The 13,224-nt window shown below is 39.7% G+C and overlaps 1 pseudogene; it reads right to left on the bottom strand.

The window, feature by feature from the left end:
* Positions 1 to 492: 492 nt before the first annotated feature.
* LOC119538531 lies at positions 493 to 2,885 on the bottom strand (annotated as a pseudogene).
* Positions 2,886 to 13,224: the final 10,339 nt, after the last annotated feature.

Genomic DNA, 13,224 nt, shown 5'->3' with positions numbered 1-13,224 from the left:
CAGCATGGGTCTCAAACCATGTAAGCATTATGGTTTAAATCCACTTTACAGTTACTGTAGGGAAAAAGGAATTTCTAACAAGCACTGATAAAAATATATTTTAGGTGCAATTTAAGTTAAGTATGTTACATTCCAACATAGAACATTTAAAGGTTTGAAAAGTTTGTACCCTAGTACCTGCTAAGCTTGGTGCCAGCTAAATAGTTAATATTGTTTTTAAAGGTATGAAATACATTTAGTTTTTAGAAGGAAGGACTAGTTTTGAAGGGGCAATGGTAGGAAACATGAAACCACTCATTTTTAGATCAGCGTCATGCACTTCATAATACACTCACATTTATTCACAAATTTCATGTTTACAAGTACAAAAGGCAAAGAATCTAAGCAACTGCATAAACAACTACATTCAATAGTTAATACTGTTGTCCCCATTCCCCCTTTTCTAAATCCAGAAGAAAATTGTAAATGCCATCCCATATGTGGACTTCTCTTTTAGAAGTTGGAGACTGTGTGTAGTTCTGCATATGTCCAGGTTTCCACAGAACTGAACTGATGCTCCATCATTTTCCAGGCCAAATTGGCTAGAAGGAAGTCACCCATGGCTGTTTGCATTTCAAAACCAGAATTCATGGCCTGTGTTTCTGTACAGTTCAACTGAACTTTGCTTTCTAGAGCAGGTAGGTTTTTAGTGGAAATCCCTTCTGTTTGGGTTTCTGTGTCAGATGAATCAGTGGTCATGGAAAGCTGGCAGATGAGGGCTACTGTAAAAAGAAGTTTAAGTCTATCTGTGTCTTCGTATCAAACATTTCAAGGCCTAAGAAGTTGGCATTTCCCCTACAACCATAGGACTGAGCAGAGATATCTGCAAGTAAAAAGTCAGTTTGGGTCCCTATGTCCAGGGATTCCAAGACTGGTTCAGTGTTCATATTACTAAGTTCATGCTCTTCCATCTGAGTTTGGATATTTGAGGCAGAAAAGAACTCTTCAATATCAAAATCTATTCTGGGATTTTGGGTTGGGCTAGATGGGAGCTATGTGTCGGATTCAGTGTTCGTGTCAGTCAAAAGACTACACTTATCCAGTGTCTGACCTGGCAGGTTAGTTGACAAGATGTTTTCTAAATTGCTTAATAAATCTATGATTTGGGTCTGATTATCTGTCATGTTTTGTGAAGGAAGCATACTAGTCTGCTCATTTAAGTTTATAATTGGTGCAGATTCTCAATATCTTCATTTAAAGTCTTAGGGTCTTTCTGAGGTAACAAACCATGAGTTATAGTATCTGCTACCAAACTGTTGCTTATAATATTGTCTGTAGAAACTGTGCAGGATGAATGTACACTCAAAAATGTCTCCACACATTACTGCTTGGTCCATGTGTACCCAGTCATTTGTGGAACTTTGCAGTCCACTGGTTCGTGTTTCTCTGGAGATCCCACCTTACTGGAAAAAAACACCTAAAAAAGCATCAGTCTGAGCAGTTATAGGTGAAATTACTTTAGAACTGGGTAAGGATGTTTGAGTATGAACATAATGGGAAGTGAAACTTGAGAACCAAATGTCAAATCAGTTTGAGAACAAGACGATACAGAGGAGTCTAGGGGAGCCCACTGTGCAGAAGGCAGGAAGCTTGGTGAGCTGTAAGACAGATCTGTGTGCACATTGCTGGAAGAAATGCTGTTCTTCTGATGTGTGTTCCCTAGTTGTTGTAAAGTAGTAGGTAGATTTTCACCCATGTTCACCTGAACACCTGTATTGATTGGCTCAATATTAGTGGGATTCAGAATTTTGGGGAGAGGCAGGCTCTCCTTAGGAGATCTAGGCTGAGGATCAGGGTTCCTATGGACAAGGGAAGTAAGTGGACGGCATCTGTGGCAGAGCCCTGAAGATCCACGCCTACTACCACAGGCTGGGAGGAGGAGTCGGCCATAGTGGGCACAAAGACAGGCATGGGACAAAACCACATAACAGGCAGTTTAGCCAGAGCCACATTGGGCTTTGGCAAAGCAACTTTTGAGGATATCTTGGAGGTATTGTAAGAGTCTGTTTTCTGGCATTATAGTTGCAAGAGTCTTCAAAGGAAGCCATTAGCTTTTTTTCTGAAGTTTCTAATTCTTGAGTGTCTGGTCTAGAGGTTGGTTTATCAATCAATGATTCAGTGGTCTTTTATTGACAACTTCTGGTTGTTCATGGAGTTCTCCATTTTCCTTTTCTTACTACGTGGATCCCTGGGCTCAGCAAGGATCTCATGGCCAGTTCTGTAGATGTGTTCTTTTGGTGTAAGGACAGCCACATATGCACTGGAAGGTCTTGCCACAATCCTTGGTGTGTCTTTTCAAGTCCCATTCAGTACCATAAGAATTGCTGCATTACTGCATTAAAGCAATTATGCTGCTTTTCAGCATGCATTTTCATAAAGTGCTGTTTTACAAGAGAGAATTGAGAAAATGATTTGTCAGGGCCTCTAGGGCATCCTTCAGTTGGACAACAGTAGTATTTCGGTACAGTTTTCAAATCTTTCCTTATTGTTGGATTTACTAGACAGTCCTGAGCAAAGGGACCCCTATGCAGGCTTTCGCTCGGCTGCTCCACACACTAACAGGAGGCCAATGTGTCTGGTATTTTGATGAGAAAGGAGCCATTGCTTTTGGAACACGGCACCCTCTTCTCTACCATACTGCATACCTGCGGGCTGTGGCTCTTCACCAGGTGCGTGTTGAGCACGGGGCTGTTGGGCAGGATCTTGCCGCAGCCACACAGGGTGCACAGGCCGTTGGTGCGCACTGCCTGGGACAGCTCGCTCACCAGCGCCTGCATTAGCTCCTGGGCAGGCAGAGCCTGCGATGCGGGCTGCTGCCTAGCCACTGTGGGACGCGGCCGGCTGCCCCTCAGCCATCCCGGGGGACCTCACGGGCACCAGGCGGGGGCGTCTCCCCTCGTGGCCACCAGGACTACTGGAGCGCTGCTACCTCCGCCTTGGAGGCAGCACGACAACAGTATCAAGGTGGTTCAATTTTAATGAATCAAACATGAAATATTACTCATACAATTTTATTGTATCAAACTCTCAGGCAGTTTACATTGACTGTACCCATTAAATTGCTTAGCTCAATATGGCTAACTCTCCAGTGGTAAGGTGATGAAATTTGGACACTCTAATTCCCGGTTTAAAAATCATACTCCTTGCAACATAGTGTGGGCAGAATGGATGGATGAGTATTCTGTGACTGGGAGATTCCCAACTTGACAAGACAATTCCCTATGAGATGAAGGTATATTGGATAAAAGTTATGAAATAGAAGGAAAATTAAAAAAGGAAGACATGATTGGTTTTTATTTGGTAGGGGGAAGGGGGTTGGTGACAGCAGATACCATACATTATGATTCTAAAGTGTACTTTCTTCACATTTCAAGATCTCAGAAATTGGACTATGTCTTGTAGACAATATGCTATGAAAGCACTGTGTCATAAGATAAATAGCAGAAGTGTTGCTTTCTTAGAGGCACATAAAATAATGGGTGAATCTTTAATGGAACAAGTAGAAAATCCTGGAAGAGAACAGTGTTCAGAGAGGTGAGATAATGGCACAACCAGAGCCAAGAGAGAAGGCCTATAAAAGAGGGTTAATGCTGCCTGTGGCATATTTGCTACTCTGTGTTCAAATCTGATTTAATCTCATTCTATAGCGGAGGTAGCTATTGTCTACCCCAAATTTTGCTCCCTTTAATAATGTGGGGTTGTGATAGAGAAATGATGACCTAGGAAAGGACCATACTTCCCAAAGCCATCCTCACTACTCCCATTTCTTCCAGTGATGGCCATGTAATTCTTTTTAAATATATATATATATTGTTTTGGAATGCATCTCTTCTAGGAAAGTGTTTTTAAGCAGCAGGTGTACCCCTTCCGCATCCTCCTTTTCCCTTCCATCTGCTGGATGCAAACAATGGCAAGGAAGCCTGAGGGGATCAGAGAGCCAAGTGATGGAAAGTCACTGGGTGTTCATAGCACCTTCATAAAAGCCACCTGCCAGCCAAGAACAGCTGCCTTGGGCTGTTACCTGAAACAGAAATAAACTTCTGTTGTATTTGAGACATTTTACTTTTTTGGATCTATTTGTTAGAGCAGCTGGTGTTACCCTGACTAATATATTCACTCTACTTTTAAATTCCAAATGTGAGATAAGAAGTTAAAAGTTGGATGAAGATGGAAGTTGAGGAGGGAGCTTAATTTCTTAAAATCTTTAGCCAAAAGAAAGGGAAACAAACTTTGAGGAGTTCCTGATATGTCTAAAATCATTTGAAAAGCAGTCCTAAGGTTGAAGGAATGAGAATTTTTATGATTCCAGGGGGCTTACCTATGAACAATGAGTGGAAGTTATGGATGCGTGTTTCAGCATAATTTAAAAAACACTTTCTAATCATTTGCTGTATTCCAAATGGCCTTAGAAAAATGCAACTCCTGGCACTAATCTTCTTTAGGTATGTGAGAAACAAGCACTGTTCCTAAGAGGGAACAAACGCTCACCTGATTGTGGAGAAGAAAAGACTTTATTTATGATCTTGCAAGAACGGGCGCCCAACCAAATGTGGAGGTTGGCGCTCAGAACAATAGATTCAGCAGTATTTATTTCCTAAACCTAACCGCAAGTCCCTCCCCTGTTTCTCCATTGGCTGTATACTCCAGAGGTTACATTCTATTTGACAAGCCTAACTAGCCGGCGCAAATTTGAAACATGCAGCCCGCCCAAATTGGAAATATTTGAAATACGTTTCCTGCGCAAAGTTGCAACATTAGGAACCGTTGGAACAAATTTCCACCCCTGACCATAATGGGTATGCCCAGGCCTCTTTAGAGCCAGTCTGGGCTAGTTTGGTAACAAGTTATGAGGCTATTTTGAGAACCTCTATTCCAAGGCTCCACACTGCAAGGATAGTAGATAGTGGGCGGATAAGCAGGGGGACTGACTGTGGATTAGTTTGTCTTTTTAACCTTCTACCAATTCCTTAACTGCCCCACCCTGCTAGGCACACCTGTCCTGTGTGAAAGCTAAACTTAATCTCATTCTCACAGGTAGATGTTGGAAGAGCATGTAAGAGTATTGATGCTTTAGGCAGGGTGCATGCTAGATTATCTCTAAGGCACCACTCCTTTCTATGTGTCCACATGAAGATACTACATGAGTTTAAGTGGGATTTTAGCCATGGTGGACAGAGATGTTCAAAGTGAGGCAGTCGTGATAATAAAAATCAAAACTTTCTGTATGAAAATTTCCTCATAGGCAAGGCAAGGAAATGAATAGTTTCATATTTTTTTTTGAGCAGGTGGGTTTATTTCTAAGTCAGTAATAGACAATGGGAAATTATCATTAATAGGATATCATTCAGTCAACACACATTTACTCAGCACTTAATATGTGTCTGACACCACATTATGCAAGTACAGGGCATGGCTCCTGTTCTCAAGGACTTTATGATCTATTAGACAGGGTGTCGTCACTTTTGAATATTCATTATTATTCACTATAAAATCATCAAAGCAAGTGGAACAAGCCAGAAAGACAGCATGCTAGGAGAGAATAATCCCAGCATTTGGAGTCAGAGGAACAAGATTCAGTGTTCATTCTGCCTCCTGTTGTCATAAATATAATGCATGCTTGTATATTCAGATTTGAAAAATTCACAACCTTAGAATGTTTAGTGGATGTTAACTATTATTTAAGAACTCAGAGAGTTACTGTTAAAAATTTTACAAAAAATGTTACATATTATATGTGTGTGCAAAGACTATTTTAACATCTGCTGATTGGGATTTATAATGATTCCTACCCCAAAGGTGAGGATTATAGAGCAGATATATGTGAGAGTAATGGGTGATTATAGGTAATAAGCAGATGGAGGATGCCTGAGTTAGTAATCCTGGGCCCACAAATAATTCCTCTGGAGGTGAAGGGGTTAGACAGCCTCCTGTCTCTGCTTTTAATTTTTTAAAAAACAAAAAGGTGAAAGAATGAATAAACCTTTGGCAGTAACTTAAGATTTTAGAAAGGGAAGGAAGAGAACCATCAACTAACATTTTACCTCTTTTCCTACATCATATCATTTGACCCTCCCAATCTTGAAGGCTGATACTGTATTATCATCCCATTCTGCAGATGAAGATAGTGAGAAATTGAGGTCATACAACTTAGGTCTGGGAGGCTGAATTTGAACCTACTTTGCCTGACTTCCCAACTCTTGCTTTTTTCTCCACACCAACTTGACTTCTTGGATACATCCTGAAGTCTCTTCTTCCAATCTTTGCCAAAAGAAATAAATTTGAAGAAAAGAAGGGATAAGGGAATTTATGGAAAGTTTCTCTTGTTCTGAGTCTCAGTGTTTACTTTGCAATTTGTATATTTTGATATTGGGCTGCAAGGCTTAATCACCTTCCCATTCTCTCCTCCTACTGAAATAGGTGTTAAGGGGAAGACAGGAGAGGTTCAGTCAGAGGAAAGTAGCAACAGCTATTTCTTTCACTGCTTGGAAGCATGATATAGCAGAAGGGGTGACAAGTGGGCCATTTGACCAGGATGTCAGGGTCTGGGGAAACCCACCTTTCATTTTTCTCTTCAGTGGCAAATGCATGAAGTGATCAGACTTTCTCATAAATTCCTCATAAATTGTTTGTAATAAAAGTTGCCAGATTTAACAAATAAAAATACAGAGTACCCAGTTAATATGATTTGCAGATACACAGCAAATACTTTTTTAGTGTAGGTATAACCCAATTCTTTTAGTACAAGTATGTCCCAAATTATATGTCCCAATGGATTAGCCATTGTTTATCTGAAATTTAAGTTTAACTGGATACCCTGTATTTTATCTGGCAACCCTAATTGTAACTGATAACTCCCCACTTTGACTAGCTGAATCTAAAGGTCAGAGGAAAAAGTTAAGGGTGAGGAACCTCAGTATCTGCATGCTGCCAGGCCTCCCTGTCAACCCTGCAAGGAGTGTGAACATGGAGCATGGCAAGGAACTCCAGTCATAAGTTCATCTGGATTTCTTCCTAGTTAGTCTCCTCTGCTGTTCAACCTAAGCATCCTAATTTTAAATGTTCTCTGTGGTTATAGTTGAAGGAAGGACGTAATTGTGCTTATAATTCAGTGTAAATAAAAACATCAATCCCTTAATTGTGCTCCTTGAAAGAAATCTACAGTTTCCATCTCTGTGTAGTTTATATTTATTCATGATTTATAAGATGCTGTATTGATTTGGAGTTAGCAGATTATATGGCAGAATAGTTATGCTTATCCATGAGAATGGAAGCAAAACATCTTGCTAATCAGTTATCCTTCTGGCCATTTAGTCAGAGTCTCCCGTAAGAGAGAATCTCTAAGAGAGAAAATACAAACAAACCAAGAAAGAGCATGGTTTACATGCATTCCCACTTGCTTTTCTCCCAAGGTCACTTGCTTCTGCTCACTGTTAAATTACTGAATTGTTGAGCAGCCAGTAAACCTGTAGTAACCAGATAGTTGTAAAGATAGTTTATTCTTTTTATTGAATTACCCGTTGTGTTAGGGAGGATGGACTTTGGAATGCTTTGGGTAGAGTTTGGATGCCATCTGGGAAAATAAGTATTCTTGAAGCCTCAGCATTAGCCAGAGCTCCCACCACTGAACACTTGGGCTGGTGAGAGTTTTCAGAATTGTTTTACAGTCTCAATTATTATTGCAGCCTGCAAACAAAACTTCCACTCCTAGAGGTGGGTCAGGACTGACTGAGCTTTCTGTTGGGCTTAAATAAGATAAACAACACTAACAACTAACAGTTCAGTATGCTTTATAGTTTGAAAACACTTTCACATCAAAATTATCGTATGTAAGCCTTTGAGGGTACCCCCTCCCCTCTGCTTTCTTAACGTATAAAAAAGTGAGGCTCAGCTCAGCCAAGCCAAGGTCACACAACTAATTAATTGGTCCAGATGCCACACTTAAATAATGTTATATAGTGAAAAATTATATAATACTCCAAATAATTGCAACACATGAAAAGCTAACAATTAGTAAGCAGTTACCAGATGTTAGGTTCTGTACTAAGGACTAGAGTAAGTCTGACTATTCACAGACATGGAAACAGGCTCTGAGAGGTGAAGAAACTTGATCAGGTTTTTGCAGCTGGACAAAAGTGGAGCCAGGCACTCCCAGGGCCTCAAGCTCTACTAGGAGCAGTATTATTACAATAAGAATATTTGTTGGAGGGAAATATTTCTTCCGTGCCACAAGGACGTTTGTTTGGAAAAACAGTTTCCAGAAACATTTCCCTATTTACTTTTTCTTTTACTTAACAAATGTTTTCTAGGGCCTTCTCTGTGAGACTCTGGGGACACAAGGATGAGTAGAATTTCTAGGAGCTGGGGAGTGGACATGGAAGCAGTTCATTTTCAGTGCAGCCTCGGGGAAGACGCTGCAATGGAATATGAGAGTTTGGTGAGGACAACTGGGGGCCAGAGCTGATCTAGTGGAGGACGGGGTGGGGTTGGGAGTGGAAGGGTGCTTGGAGAGAGTTTATACAGGAGGTGAAGTGAGTGGAGACTGGACTGAACACACAAGCAGTAGAGTGAGGCAAAGGGTGTTTCGTACAGAGGAAGCAGCAAGTTTTAAAGAATCAGCCTGCGACATAACATGGTGCATTTAGGATATCATAAGTAATTAGGTACAAACTGGAACCTAGAAGGCCTGGCGTGTGATGTGGTGTGAAAGGGTAGTCCCTGGCGGTGGGGGGTAGGGTGGTGGCTTATAGGACATGCCTTAACTTTCACCTTTTAGACAATAAGAAACTGTTGAAGGATTTTAGGTAGGTAAATGACATTATTATTTTTGTATTTTGTAAAGAGTATAGCTGAGAGTCTAAATTTGGGGTGAGGGAAGATGAAACTAAAGAAAGAAAGCAGTTCTGTGGCTGCAGTCTTAGTAGTTAGCCTTAGATGTCATTCCTCTCTACCTCAGGCTGATAGAAATGGAATCAAAAGCATGTCCGAAGGATAATTCTTTTCATTTTCTAAGGGCAGTTGCCTAGTTTTGCTGAAACCCATCCTAGTTTTCTATACCTGAATTTTGAATTTTGTTTTTCAACATTTATTGAGCATTTATTATTTGTCAGGTATTGTGTTGGTGAACACGATTATTTTTATTTTACAAAAGAAGTAATTGAGATTTAGAGAGGCCCAGTAACTTGCCCGAAGTCATAATTAATTAGTGATAAAACTGAGTTTTAAAATGTAGGATTGTGGAGCATTTGTTCTTTATGCTATTTTTAAACTACATTATCTTATCTTGCCTGTGTATAAGAGATTGACTTGCCTTTCAGTTATACTCTGGAGGCTAGGAGCTCACCCACTCCCTAAAACAATCTATGCCTGCAGTTATCACCTGACCACACTTTCTATTTGAAACAGAAGCCATTCTATGCCTTGATGGCCATTCAAAGATACTGAATCTTTTCCTTCCAGATGCTAGGGAAGGTTGAGTTTCCAGGATTGACCCAACATCAATAAAAATTGAAAATTTTTTTTTTGAATAGAAGTGGATCTTACAGTTGAAATGTCCTTGGGAACAGTTACCCCAGTGTTTCAGAAAGTGAAACATAAGGCATGATATAACCATGGGATCTTATGGGTGTTAAATGACAGAAGGCTTCTGTGTCCAAATAATGAGGGGGGCATTGGATTAAACATAGTTGAACAGCTCTTTTACCTCTTTGGGATTTCTTTGAGCATTTAGTGTAAATGTAGATTGTGAATCTTCAGGATTCAGGAATGTGGTATCTTTCGGCTTTATTTGATAGTGAAAACTCTCAGAGCAGCACATTTGACAAAAGCTGCATACCTTTGCCAGACAAAGAAAATGCAGCTCAGAGTAAGCAAGTGAGTTGGACAACTCCAGACTTCCTGCCTCCCAGGAAATTCTGCCAAGTTATGCTCCCAATACTATGTTCATGGGATGTCTCCCTGAGTCCATTTCAGTCTAAGCATTGTCCTTCCCCTTGGAAACAGTGCAGGAAGAGAGGGTGTTGAATTGTGACGTTCCTGAGATAGTTTCCCAAATAGCCACAACACAAGAAGGGTGACATCTCACAAAGGAAGAGAAATCACCACCAAACAGTTCAGCAGGGGATATAGGCACTGGGTCCAGGATCTAGAGTCCTGCTTTGTATTTTGCAGTCAAAACCACTGAGTGAGGACCGTTTTCCTGTAGTCCTGTTCATCCATTTTATTTTTTATTTTCATTCTCTCAGTAAATATAATCTTTGTCCCTGGAATTTTCTGTATTTTCTTTGTTATGATGAGAGTGAACAGCTGGTCCATTTTGTTGACGCTGTTGACAGTATTCAGTTGTTTACCCATTCCCCCACCGCATTTTTTTTCCAGACAGTGCCTGGCTCACTTTGTCTGGCTACTGTCTGACATGTCAGCTTACACTACCTCAGTTCCCAGCTGTTCTTCTCTTTCATGCTATGGATTGTTCTTTGCATTAGACTCAAACATGGTTTTCACTTCTAAAGGGCTAATCTGTTTCCACAGCAACTTGCAAGATGGGGAAATTTGAGGCAAGAACTGCCTAAAACACTTTCTGCTAAAAGTTTTTGCATCTGTGCATAAATACGTATGTTTCCAAGTTAAACCCTGCTTTTAGACAGTAGATTCACAGAAATCCTCACCACATTTCCACCTAATAGCAAAGTTCTGTCAGCTTTCTATGTTTTTTTTTTTAAATACATTTTCATTAGAAAATGAAATAAGAAAATCTATTTTTTTGAACAACATTTAGGCTAAAAGTTTTAAACATAATATAGGGAAATATAGGGTCTTTTATGTCAGTTTCAATATGAACATATTTTACAGATATAGCCAAAAGCTTTTAACAAGATAGTAGGTAATTGAAAATATGAGATATATAAAAGTAGACTAAATAATGTGGCTGTTCAGTTCTTCACTTGGATATTGACCACTTATCTTTAATGTGTGACAGTTTTTTTCTAGCAACACAATTTTCTTCAGGTAATATAAGCAAAATTTTTGAAGTTAGAGAAGTTAGTTTATGTATACTTTCTATTAGGCATTAGCTATAGAAAATCCTGTTTTCATTCAACTTATCACATAGCTTGGGACTCAGCAGTACAAGAAAAATTAAGATAGCTTTTATGAGATTTTGTGTTCCTTGTGGCCAAGGTCTAAATCTTTTCTTGTTTATATTCCTAGCCTCTAGCATAATGTCTGGAACATAGATAACACCCAACAGATGCTTGTTTGTTGAACAAAAAAGGAACTAACTTAAAAAATATATCTCTATAGTAGTAGATTATGAGATTATGTAATTACTCATTCCCTCTTTCCCTATAGGTAAGTATGCTTCCTGCCCCACTAATTTTGGCTTGGCCATGTGACTAGATTTGGATGGTAGAAGGTGAGAAAGTTTTCGAGATATTATAGCATTCTACCACCTGTCTTGTGCTTCTGCAGTTTTCCATGAACCAGCAGTTCCTTTAGCCTGGGTCCTTGGTGAGAAGACACATGGAATAGATCTATGTTGACCAGCAGTCTAGAGCAGAGCTATAGCCAACTTGAGCCATCATATAAAGTGAGCAAGAAATAGATGTTTGTTTTTAGCCACTGAGATTTCAGGTTTGATTTGTTGCTGAAGAAAAAGCAGACTAATACATAGACCAAGTACTGTGCTATGCCATAGGTATAAAACTACATGTAACTCTTTTCATAGCTCTACCAGGTGAGTGTTCTTTCATATTTTATAGAGGAGAAAACTGAATTAGAAGCTTATATATTTTATCCAGCATCGTACAATAAGGAATTGAGATTTGGACACAAGTCTCTCTGATTCTCTAGTCTCTGTATTTTCTCTTAGTACAAGGCTTTCTGAAATATGTTTAGCATAGAGATTCTGTTGAAGGTCCCTTTGAACTTATTTTAAAATTTATTTCCATTTAAACTAAAATGCATTTTCCTTCCACCTTTGTAATATATTTTAGTTCAACTTAACAAACATTTATTGAATACTTCCTGTGTGTCAGTCAGTGTATCAGTTTCTGGTGGAACATGGATAAATCAGATACATCTTGCCACCAAGAGGCTCATCATGTAAGACAAGCTCAGAGTCTGGTCAGAGTTCACCTTCTGTTTGTTGATATATACTAGTAAACACAATGTGACGGAGTCACGGTCAGTAGTATCTCAAAGATTTCCTATTTTATTAACACTTCAGTAGGGTAATGGATTTCCACTGATCGATTCATGTTTCTTTTTCTTAGGTGGGGGCACAAATTAGTGACGAAGCTGGTTACAGGGGAGTTTCCCTAAATAGTATTACAACCACCAAATCCTCGACCTAGTTTGGCTAACAGTGTTTCCTAAAAAAGTTAAGTGCCAAACTTAGGACATTTTCCTCACAGATGAGGCTCAGTTAGCCAGAACTTATTTCTAGATCAATTGAATTATTTTTGCTTATTTATATAATTCCAAACAAATAACTATAGCTGTTCATTGTGTACCTGTGGGTATGCCAGCTCTGAATAAATTGTGTCTCTACCTTTTGCCAGAAGAATTCTTAACCAAACAAAAAGGAGAAACCAGGTTAATAGAATTGACTGAGGAGTCAGATAGACACTGCCACGTACATATGCTGGGACCCTGGGCGGATTACTCTATCTTGCTCAGTGTCTTTATGTGTAGAATGGATATCATCCCTACTCCACAAGATGGCTATGTGGATTGAATAAGAATTGTGTCTGTAAAACAGCACAGTGCTTGGCACATACTCAGTGTTCAAAGACAAGACCCGTTTTTGAAAATAAAAGGCTGAATTGAAAACACTAAAGGGCCAATATGAATGACAGATATTATATGTGACAGGATTAACCTTAGCATGTGTAGATATGTAAGGAAGTGGCCATTTCATTGTCCTCTGACAAATGAGAGTTTTGTAAGATCAGAGTGATGTGGAGAGTCCTTTGGAGCCCTGTGGCTCCATGATGCAGGGTCTGCCTGTGAATCTGCCAGACTGTTTTATCATCACCAGCCAAGAGCCACATTCTTGTTCTTGTTCTACCTCCATAAGATTGCTCTGAAAATCAGTGGTAATGCAGGGCAGATGGGAAAGGGATTCTGGCTCCAATTAATTAAGTGAAAAAGAAGACAGAGACCAAATATGGAAAACCTCAGCCCAGA

The sequence above is a fragment of the Choloepus didactylus genome, chromosome 6 (genome assembly GCF_015220235.1).
Source record: "Choloepus didactylus isolate mChoDid1 chromosome 6, mChoDid1.pri, whole genome shotgun sequence".
Lineage (NCBI taxonomy): Eukaryota > Metazoa > Chordata > Mammalia > Pilosa > Megalonychidae > Choloepus > Choloepus didactylus.
This window is presented reverse-complemented; position numbering and strand designations above follow the sequence as displayed.